Genomic DNA, 11821 nt, shown 5'->3' with positions numbered 1-11821 from the left:
ATCTTGAATTGGGTTCTTTCATAACCCAAATATGTATTTCCCACATCAACTTCTTAAATAGCTGCTTGTTATTAACAAAACTTTGTACTAGATACAAAAAAGGGTATTCTCTTACATTTTCGGGTATGAGTCCGACATTGGATCCTCTGTCCCTTAAAGCTGAGGACCTATCAAACTCTTTTGGTGGTTCTATTGGTGTCTCCTGGTTTGTATTAAAGGAAAAAAACTTTCTTATTGGAACTGGACACTTATTAAATTGATAACATCCTCCAAAGAAATCCTTTGTGCCAGCACTTTAAAGTCATTCTTGAGAGATTTGAGGCTTTCAGTGTGATAATTTGGAAAAATCAATTTGCATAAGCTCTCAGAGGTTCCCTTTGTAAATGAACTATTGTCTAAATTTAAAATTTGGGGGCTACATGGCACCAACCATCTCCAGTCTTTTCTGAAAGGTCTAAAAAAGAGAAATGTCCAATTTGGCCTCCCGTGCATGTGATAAACTTAATCTACATGAAATTCTATAAAAAACAGAGCAAGAAGAAGCAGAGCTGAAATCAGAACTAGCCAGGAATATAACTGCTGAAAGGTCATCATATTTTTATAATGCATAAATCAGGCCTACAGAATAAGAAAGTAAAGTAGGAAGTATTAGCTCCTTGCACTAATTATTAATGTGGTATGGTGAGTTTATTGACTATTGAGATGTAGGCAGAGATTGAATTTCACTTTGCTCCATTTCCCAGTTCATGGCCATCAGATAACAAATTAATTTCCCCAATAAATACTGATCTCTGCTTAGGCTTGCACTTGGCCTTGGCTTTTGTTGTGTTTGGCCTTCACAGCAATACCTAGTTTTCTCAGTGAGGGACTTGTCAGCACTGGGTTCTAATGACCCCAGAGACATTAAGATCCCTCCATTAATGATGCTAGAGAATAAAGAATACCAATTAAAAAATACAAAATAAATGTTTACATTTAATTTTTATCCTTGGATATTCATTCAAGATGCATTTCATCTGGTTAACACGCACAGTTTATGAAATGCTTAAACTTTTCACAGTATCTTAATACAGTGCCTTTCAATTAAGATTATGTGTTGGAATCACTGGGACAGTGCTGAAAGTCCTCATGTTCAGATAGCAGCCTATTTTCTTCCAGTGAGAATCATCGTGCTTGGACATGGGTATTGTTTTTAAAATTACCAGATATTGTATGCATAGCCAAGACTGCCTATTCTAACATTATTGTCTGATATATTACTTCTATCCATTCAGAGCAAAGCATGTAATTAAAATCCTTATAAAATCCCTATTTATAAATAGAAAGTCATGCAAAATACACTGGCTAGGCTGACAGAATATTTGGATTGATGCCCCCCTAAAAGTTGGACTAGCTTTCATCATTTAAAAACCAAAATTCTCTGGTGCTTAGGGATGGCTTCATGGGTTAAGTAGTGTCTCTGCAAGTTGTATTTGAGTCTGGCAGCCCTGCTGTCTCTGATCTATAGCATCATGGTGATTTCCAACCATATCATAGCCAAGAATAGCTGAAAAGATGTGCAAGCATCATTGCTGGGAGTTCAACCACTCAACAAGCAAAGATCTGAATGCCACAGTTGAATGTGGCAATCCTCAAAAACACTACAACCTGAATGAGCCCACAAATCACACCTAAGGGACTTGTTATGTGACTCACTGGCAGAGCCAATGTCTTATATGAGTCCTTGGGTTCAATTCCTGTCAATGCAAAAACTGAAAGAAAAAAAACTTTAAAAAGAACCCTGGAAATCATGTATGCAAGCATTGCAACTAAAAGAGTAAAACTCTCAGTACCACAACCATGTTTGTGTGAAACCTACAGTTGCTGACGTCATTGAAATAACAGCATCAGCTGAGAAGAGGAATGGAGGGGGAAAAACTAGAACTCTAATGATAAGATTCTAGTTTAACAAATGGCCGCGTACAGGGTAGCAGCAGATAGCTTTCAAGGGTCTACACTTTACAGTTTGTGCATATGTTTCACTCACTGGAAATCCTTGCCTGTTGTATTCAGATAGAGTTCTGCACTCATGCTATTATCCAAGTTGGAGAAGTCTTTCAAGCTTGGCCCTTCCATTTCCAAATGTAGGCCACTTCACTTGCACCAAGAAGCCTTCTTTGATCCAAACAGTACAAACAATCCCTTAACCCCTGGATTGTTTAAAAGGTTACTCGTTTTCTTTCTTTCATTCTCTGCAGACACAATTTTCCCCAGAGATTTTGTTCTGTTCTTTTGCTTTAAAAAGAAAAACAAAGTGTGACTACACATCTATTCTCTGAAGACCATACCTCCACAAGGCAGAGAGCCAGATGCCTGGTTTGTTTTCCATCTAGAGCTGTATATACAGAGAAAGTCATCAATGCAAGGCCATTCTGCTTTTGACCTTCTTAAGGCTGAATGCACAGCTAGTCAACAGCAGAGCTGAAAATAGAACCCAGGACTTTCAAATCATTGTTCTGCTTGCTGGGCTGTGCTTCCTCCCATAAGGACTTGGTTAAACAATGTCCTGTTTTTCAAAAGTAGAAATTATAATATACATATGAGAAACTGGATCTAGAAGAAACACAGACACTGCTCTCAGAAAGATGGCACTGCAACATTAAAGGAGTGAATTAATTTCTCACACAGCAGCTTATAAGTTGGATGCACTGAAAAAAATGTGTGTGTTGAATCATTGACTTTGTAATGTGTGGCATTTTGAACAAGGATTTCTCATTGAGAGCCAGGAATATATCTGCTTGACAACCCACGGATAGGGAATTTAGAACCTAAGAAAGGTTTTGATGATAATGATAGGCCCTATATATACATGTTTTCAGAGAATGGATATTTGGGTGCTATACTGGAGAAAAGGGAAACAGGGGTTTGAACCTTAACTACGGTTTGCAGGTGAGGATCAGGGGTTTGGTAACACTGACATTTTAAATTAGAGTATGAACTGACTCATGCAAAAGGCAAAAAGCAAATAGGAACAGTAAGACTGTTGGGAGTAAAGGGAACTTCCCCCAGCTCCTTGAAGGAGTTCAGATCTCTCTCCAGTGTCACCATCCTGCAGAATGTACTCTGCTTCTAGGTGTCATCACACTGCATTGGTTTGGGTGAGTCCTTGACAGCAGGATCTGCGTGGTTCTTGTTGCCATTCTCTAGTTCTATGCAGCACAGCAGAGTCTAGAAGCAGACTGTCAATCTCCAGTTTTCTAGTCTCCGAGGGGTGACACTCTGGATAAAGGTACTTCACCTCTCTGGATAGCAATTTCTTTGTTTGTAAAACAGAGATATTAATAATAGCTTTTATCTCTAAGAATCATTATAAAAATTAAATGAATTCACTTTAGTTTTGAAGTAGATAGGATAGTACTTGGTACATAATAAGAATCCAGTATTTGTTATCTGTGGCCATCAAATTTCACATCTGAGAATGGATAGTCTAGCTAAAAAATTGGATGGTTAGAAAATGCCAGGTGGCTTTCATAAGTATTTTTCTTGGATTATCCCATTTAATACTAAAATAAGATACTAGAGAGACCTACCCTTATCACTTCAAATTACAGGTGAGACAGTGAGGCCATAAAGGGTTGAGTAGTTTAAAATTACATAGCTGATGAGTGACAAAGGATTTGAAACTAAACACTCTCATACTTCATCTTTCACCACATTCTGCCAATCAAGCATTTTCTTTGAGGAATACTAAGGTAAAAGCAGTTTTATGATGCTCTTATGAGGTTGAAATACAATCACTTATTAATACATTGAAAGTATTAAAAATGCACACATATGGTATGATGGTGATGATTATTAAAAACATGAGAAATTCCACGCTCTTAGACTCATTTAGCATATCAAAAGGTGTTAAAATAATAATTAGCCTTAGGAACCAAAGAACAAGTAAAACCAGTCATTTTGACACACCAAATGCAAGTTGTGAGTGTTATCTATTCAAGGTAAGTCATTGAATAAATTAACAAAGAGCTTGTTAAGAGCTGTAGTGCTATGACATTTTGTTTATTTATTGCTAAAATATAATTACTTATAACATATTTTCTCTGTTGATGTACTTTATCTCTGAATAGTTTCCCAACAATGAATATAAGAAATGAAAAGACTTATTCTTTTGCAGAAATTATTTGGAGTAAGAAGTGAACAAAATGGATAAAGGGATAGAAAGGCACAAAGTCCAGTTACAAAGGAAGTATGTCAAGATGAAGCATGTTTATTATACATCAATAAAGTATGCATTGCAGCAAAGAAAGAAACAGAAATGAAATATTCTGATGTCTTCAAAGCAAATCAAACTTTAGTCTGAGAGATGAAGTTTCTGACTCTAGTTTTACTGTCAAAATCTGGCTCATTAGAACCAGAAATAAGTCTCTCAGTCTACATGAACCTCAGATTTCTCTGCCTGAGAACAAGAGTTTTGGGTACCACTGATTATAAAATTCCTACTACCTTAAAAAATGTAATTTCTCCCTTGCATAAGTTTATTATGAAGTATACTACCCATGTATTTATTTAAACCTTGTGGAAATCAGATTATTTTGTAATTAAAATACATTAAGCTGGAGCCTGGCAAGCTACCCATGACGTATTCAATATGCCAAACATAGTAACAACAAGTCTCACAATGGAGATGTTACTGGGCCCGCTAGAGCAAATCGATGAACAACGGGAGGACAGTGCTATTCTAAAATACATTAAATTTTACTCTGTCCTCATATTTTTCTCCTCTTTTATCTACTCTCTTTTTTTGTCCTGAAATATTTTCATAAAATCCGTAGCATATCTTGGAATTAGAGGGCACACACAAAAAAGGAAAAAATAAACATATTCCAACAAAATAGCACTCACCACCATGAAAACAGTTAAGGTTGTTCTAAAGGCTCGTTTGATGCACATGTGAATGAAGTTGTATATTGAAAATTAGAGAAATGGCACTAAACATATCATTACTGCTGAACTTTAAAGTTCAGGCCTTCTTCCAGGAAATGAATTACAGTTTATCAGTAGCAACTCTGATTCCCCTATGTTTCCCTTATTTCTCCTGCCAATGGTGACAGCACCTTATCAAAGACAACATGTATTTAGCACCTCAAATGTCTTCGTATGTATGACTTTGCCATCATCTGCCTGTACCTATGATCAGTCAATCCCTATGAAACTGAGTCATTTCTTCCAGTTAGCTGAGATTAACTAGACCCCTTCTGTATACCAGATCAATCCAGGGAGAAAATAGCTGCCCATCATTTCATGAAATGATAGATAAAAAATAAACTCATGGGTAGAGTTTCCTGTTTGCAATGTCTAAACCAGAAAAGATCTAATAGTTTTGCAGGTTTTAGGAAGGGGAGGAATAGTTCTTGCTGGGTTGTGCTTGTATAATCGATGCCTTGGCATTTCCTTTGTGTATAAGACTATTATTATATTACTTTCCTGTAAATGGTCCTTCACTCTCTTTTCTTTGGTGCTAAAATTCAAAAGATTTAGCACTCTCTAAACTCTGTACAGAATTATATTCCATTCTTTGAATCGCATGGCTTTTTAGTGCTTGAAGTGATGTCAGTGGGCCCCACGGATGACTTATGTGAAGCGGGGAGGAGAAAGACGGCCACTTTCTCCCCACCCGCCTCTGCCACCCGGGATCCAGGGTTACTGGGTTCTTGTCTCGCCTGGCAGAAAGCAATTTCAGGAGTAGACAAGCAGTGAATTAAATAGATTTTATTTGGAGGATTTTTAGGTGCGGTTGGGGGGGGGGGGAGAGAGAGAGAGAGAGAGAGAGAGAGAGAGAGAGAGAGAGAGAGAAGTTAGACACGAAAGCATGAAAGTACACACCTCAAGAGGGGAGATGCAGGCGACACACGTGCTCGGGCACCACATGTGCTCAGCCACGTGGGCGCAAGCAGCACATGGGCTCAGGCAGCATATGCGCACCCTTCCTTTGTTCAAGGTGGCCTTTATAGGGTTTCTCCAGCCTGTCCCCACGTGGGGCTTCTTCCCAAGTAAAAGTCCGTTGCTAAGGAGATTACCAGGGAGGTTGGGAGTAAAGGGGAGGTCTAAAAAGAGGAACTTCATGGAGAGGTGGTTTATATCCTCAGGGTCTGCAGATGGTCTTGGATGGTATTATCAGGCCTTTGTTTTCTGTATCCACAAGATGGGTCATTCCTAGAGTTCTTCCATGAAACTTTGTTTTATTGCAAAGAGCCTTTCCCTATCTACCTGCTTACATCAGATCGACTTCATCACTTATTTACCTGGATAATTCAACCTATTCACATCTAGTTCAGTATTCTGTACTGCTAGACTTCTCTACTTAGTGTATATGGACAACTCCATGTACAGTGAACACGAAGAACCACAGCTTTATCTTAAACTTCACAAAATAGTATATTAAATGTTTGCATTTATCTTTCCCAGTCTGAGTTTCTTGATCAATGGAACATTTGGGGGCAGAAGGTTGAGCTCACATATGACTATGATCAGGACTCATTCCAATGCTCATGTATCCAGATATGGATCAGAGATTATCAATAGTGTTGGAAACCAAACTTGTGTTGGCCATGTGCAAGTTAAGTGTCCTTCCCACTGTACTATCTCTGTGTCCTGAGAATCAAGTATGAGGGGGTTTTTAATAAGTATACTATGAGAATAATTAAAGGAATAAATGAATAATGCAGAATCATACATACACATCACAAAATATCACACACTTATGTTTAAGAACTAATATGTGCTTATGTAGTTGATTAGGAATATAGTTGATCAGGATAAGGGAATGGGGGAAAATAGCAAACTCCATGACAATTCCAGGTGATTAGGACAAAGGATGTATTCTAAGAGAAGTTAGAAGTTAGTGCCTGAGAAAACCAAATTAGGTCTGAAATGAAAGCTGAGAAATAATAGATTAATTAATGTAGATACTAAAAAAAGGAAGAGGTCAAGAGGGAGGAGATCCTCATAAATAGCAAGGAAAGAGTCCTTTGACCTCAGGGGAGGGAAATTTCTAGATCTCAGGAACAGCCTGTGTCCAAGTCCTGGAAAAGGGAGTGTTATGTTCGAGGAGATAGATGGGCAGCAGTCAATAACAGGGAAAGATCTAGAGAATAAAGAAGAGCACGAGGAAGCTCCTTGGAGACCATGAAGAGTCCAATAAGACTCAGAGATACAGTGACATTTTGGGGGTGGGGCACTGGGGGCTGAGCAGAGGGGGGCAGGTAGCTATCTGTGTGGGAAATTATCCAAAGCTGAACCTCTGGCTCCCTTCTTTAAGTCTTTCAATTCATTCTAGTATCTCAGTGTGTGGGAGTTGTTTTCTTTAACTGATTGATTTAGGTATAAGATCTTGAATGTTAATGTTTTGTTTGACCATTTTTTTAAAAAAAAAAACTTGAATGCCTGTTCACTTTGGAGAGCCTTGAGAAACTGCATTTGTTTGTTGGAGGGGTGTACATTGCAGAGATGGAACCCCAGGACTGACACATGCAAGATAAATGTATTGATGAGCTACATCCTTGGCCTTGATTGCAATTATTAAAATGCTTTGCTTTTGGGTCCACTTAGAATATAAGCTTCATGCACGCTAAAACTGTAAGTACTGACTTTCAGCGATGCTTGAGAGATGATGGGCATTCAAAGTCCATTTGCTGAGTGAAGGAATAGGTCAAAGAATGAATGAGTCCTGAGACTTATCCAGACAGTCCCCCTCTGCAGTAACTCTACTGACAGAGCACAATAGTCCTCAAATGCATTCCATGCAAGTTCTGGGTAGACTGAGTAGCAGGAGGGGTCATAAACAAGAGACAAAGCAGCATGTCCAGAAAGAACAAGCAACCACACAACAAGCCCAGCAGCCCAGATTGTGGTGCCCTTCAAGTGGGCATCTATCACTTAATCCATCCTCTCTCCCCTGCCTCAAGTCTAGCTACCACTCTCTAGACCCTGTGCTCAGGCTCCAGTCAGCCCATCACCCCTTTTGCCTAGCTCTTTACAACACAGATTATAAAGACATGTCTGCAGAAGAGGTTCTTAACCAGTAAACAGATTTTTGAAGTCATTTCTTTTCAGAAAATCTCTTCTCTATGATGTCAGGATTTCCAGCAGAATGAACACTTCCTGGTGAGCTGTGGGGCTAGATGAAATCCTCTCCTTTTTCCAAAGAGTCAAGACTTCAGAGGAAATAATAGGAGCCATGACCTGCACCCATGTGGGTGTAGGGAAGTGGCAGTGGTAGAATGAGAAGAATGGTGAGTGAACACACCCCTGACTTTTCAGCAGTGTCCAGGGGGTGCCGGGCCCCCTGACCACCCACTGCTATGCTCACAATCTTTTCTAGCTATGCACATTGCTTCTATGAGTTATCTCCCTCACATCAAATATACCCAGTACATTAGGAGCGATCAGGCTGAAGCGATAGCCCAGCAGGTAGGGCATTGCCTTGCCAGTGGCCGACCCGGGTTCTATGCCTTCGTCCCTCTTGGAGAGCCCGGCAAGCTACTGAGAGTATCCCGCCCACATGGCAAAGCCTGGCAAGCTTCTTTGGCATATTCGATATGCCCCAAATAGTAACAAGTCTCACAATGGAGACATTACTGGTGCCCACTCAAGCAAACCAATGAGCAATAAATGGAAGGACAGTGCTGCTAAAAAAAAAAATCATTTATTTTGGCCTGGGCAGGATTGCTGAGACAGACACTATTGCAAGAGATTCTGGAGCCAGGGATCAGGAAAAAGGAACAAGCAGGTCAAAACATAGTCTATTGGATATAGATTACTTGGTATTCACACCAGAATTATAATGCACCTGAAACCTGTACAGAAGAGACTTGTCCTTTCCCCAATACTCCCCAATACAGGGCCTAACAAATTAACCTAGTGGCCAGAGACACTGTTAGCAGATCAGAATCAAACTTGAACATCTCTGGACACTGAACATTCTAACAGTATGGATTTGTTCTTTAAGGAACATAATATGCATTTATACTTAATATATGTTATCCCACATGATATAAAATAGGTTTTCTTATTGCTAATTTTATAGATTAAGACACTGACATTAATCTGTAAATTAAGGAACCGACTAGGGGTTCCATCTAACCTGAATGATAAATGGCAAATATCAGCTAATAAATTGTCACTGGACATTAATGACCTGAAGTCCCCCCCCCTCGCCATATGAAGCAGATATACTGTAGAAATGAAAGGAGGGGCTGGTGTTTCAAGTCTCCATCTCCGAAGTGGGATTTATCCCCCAAGTCCTGCTGGTGGATTAGTAGTCATTAAGGGATGAACCTTCTGTTAATAGTTGTCTCAAGTGTTTTTATTTTGAAAAGCTCCTACTTATCTGGTTCCAGAATCATTAGATTGGAGTGGTGAAGTTGGAATCCTTAGCCACGAATGGTGAGGTTATAAATCTCTTCACTTTGGAACTCTTAGCAAATGTATTTGAGGAGACAAGTTCCCTTCCTCAGAGGAGGAAAGATATACAAGCTTACTTAGAATTCAAGAACTCTATAAGATGAAAGAATGAGTATAAATGTTGGACCAATGTGCCTTGTTTCCTAAAAGAAAATAATGACCCATTAATGTATGAATTTTATAAGAAAGAGATGACCAAATACCATATAATGAATCATTAAAAATTTTAGTCTTGAAATATTCACTTCCCCATGTTATGGGGAATTTTCTTTACCTTGAGAATTCTTTTAAACTGTTGATAGTCTGTGTTCAGACAAGTATCTCATCTCTCTTGTCTTAATATATGAGGTGATTCCAAAATAAGGCAAATTTTGGCTATTAATCTATCTAATCAGTTTACTCTATGTAATGATGTGGTAAAGATGCCTGCCAATATTGATTCAATAATGTCAGCTTCGCTTATCAATCATCTATTATGATTAATTCTTCTGGAATTGTCGCTGTTGTAACAGTCTTCTTGCCAAGTACATTGGAACCATTGATTTTTGCCAGCCCTGAACACAACTTTTGCCTGTGAAAACTATGATCAGCCTTTTGTAAGATATACTTGCTTGTCAAATATCTCAGCTTCAACAATTAAGATGGTGTTGGAATATTTGACTATTAAGAAATAGCCTGTTTTCTTTAGGCTGGGATTGGGATAGCAGTAGGGTGAGAAGAGACAGTCATACTCAGCAGTGTCAGGGATTTCTCTGATGCACTTATCAGAATAATAGGTGATGCTGAGGATAGCACCTGAACCCAGGGCTCCTGCATGCCAAGCTTTATGTCCTTTGGACTATCTCCCCAACCCTAGCCTGGGTTTTGAACCTAACAATCTGTGTTGAAATGCTGACTATTTCATTCGCAAACTGTATGGGATCATGGAAATCTCAACCCAATGTAAGTTCCCTTCTCTATTTGTCTTTGTGGATAAATAATACGTGCTCGCCCTCTTTCCTAGTAAATCATTTTTGTGATTCAGTTATAAGTACACTCTGATCAATATGCCTACCCACAAAGCACATGATTGTGGATTTTATTCTCTACTACCTTTGTTGTCGTTGTTGTCATTGTTTGTCAAGAAGACAGAATTGAAAAACAAACCAAAGAAAAATCAGCTAGCAAACAGTAAGCGTTTCGTGGTCTGTGAAAAAAATATACCCCCATCTCTCAGTCTGTGTCTTCTGATAACAAGTTTGGACAAGTATTTTGCTAAATAATAAAAAGGGTGACTTCCAGAGACATTTATAATTGACCTTATTTCAGAATTCAATTGGCAAGTCTTACCTCACTTTTCAGAAAGACACACTGTGTTCTGTAAGAACTCTTCAGAGGTCTCAAAGCAAATGGTAATGTCTGACCCTAGGTGTCTCACTCACCCTCTCTGGTCCTTGTTTGGTTCTTTCTGTTAAATGGCATGTGGAATCTAACAGTTCTCAAATATTTTTATCCACTTCCCGTTGATGTATAGGAAAACACAACTTATCTGAAGTGTGATATTAAATGGCAAATATTTAGCAAGAGACCTGGCCTTTCTTGGTTTCTCTTTTATCTTTATATTTAAAAATTATTATAATTAATACTTTTCTATCACCTATTGTATCCTATAAAACACATCTCCCTATATAAATCTACTTGGCTTGTCTTCCTAAAGCTATTACTCATCTTGATCATGGGAGTCACATCTTTGGTAAAGGCTGGTGAAGGAGCCAGTATTCTGCTAGCAGATTTAACCTTTCTCTCTGCATAAAAAAATTTCTGTAACTGAAACCAACTCAGCATCACTCTACAGTCCTAAGAGAGAATTTCTAAAACTGCTGTTAGATGGTTTAAACACTGGCAATATGTACCATCAAAATGGGAGAAGGCAAGGAACATTTACTAGTAGAAATAAATGAGATAGAATACACTCTCCTTATTGTGCCTCCCTATATTGTTTGGTATTAAAATAATTGTACACAATTATTTCATATCTACTTGCATGTCCTTGATGGCTGAGACCATGGAAGCTCAGAGATGTTAATGGGATTCCCAAGGTCATCCACTTCTCTGGCTATAAATCCTGTGCTCATCTTATTTGGTTTATTTTCCCCCTGCCAGGAACTCTAAATATGCTGTTAGTGGGTAAACAAAAAATATTTGTCCCAGGGATAAAGAACCCCTGAGGGGATCTGTACCACTGGGATACAGCTACCAAAATGGTATATTTCTCATGTTAATAGCCTCAAAGATGTATCCTATAAACCTAGAAAATGTACTAAAATACCTGATACCCTTCTGCAAGCATTTCCCCCAGCAGAATCATATAAATCATATATTTTTTGAAATTCAATAA

This window comes from Sorex fumeus, unplaced genomic scaffold (assembly GCF_029834395.1).
Source record: "Sorex fumeus unplaced genomic scaffold, SorFum_2.1 ptg000003l, whole genome shotgun sequence".
NCBI lineage: Eukaryota > Metazoa > Chordata > Mammalia > Eulipotyphla > Soricidae > Sorex > Sorex fumeus.
Note: the sequence above shows the minus strand (reverse complement) of the source record.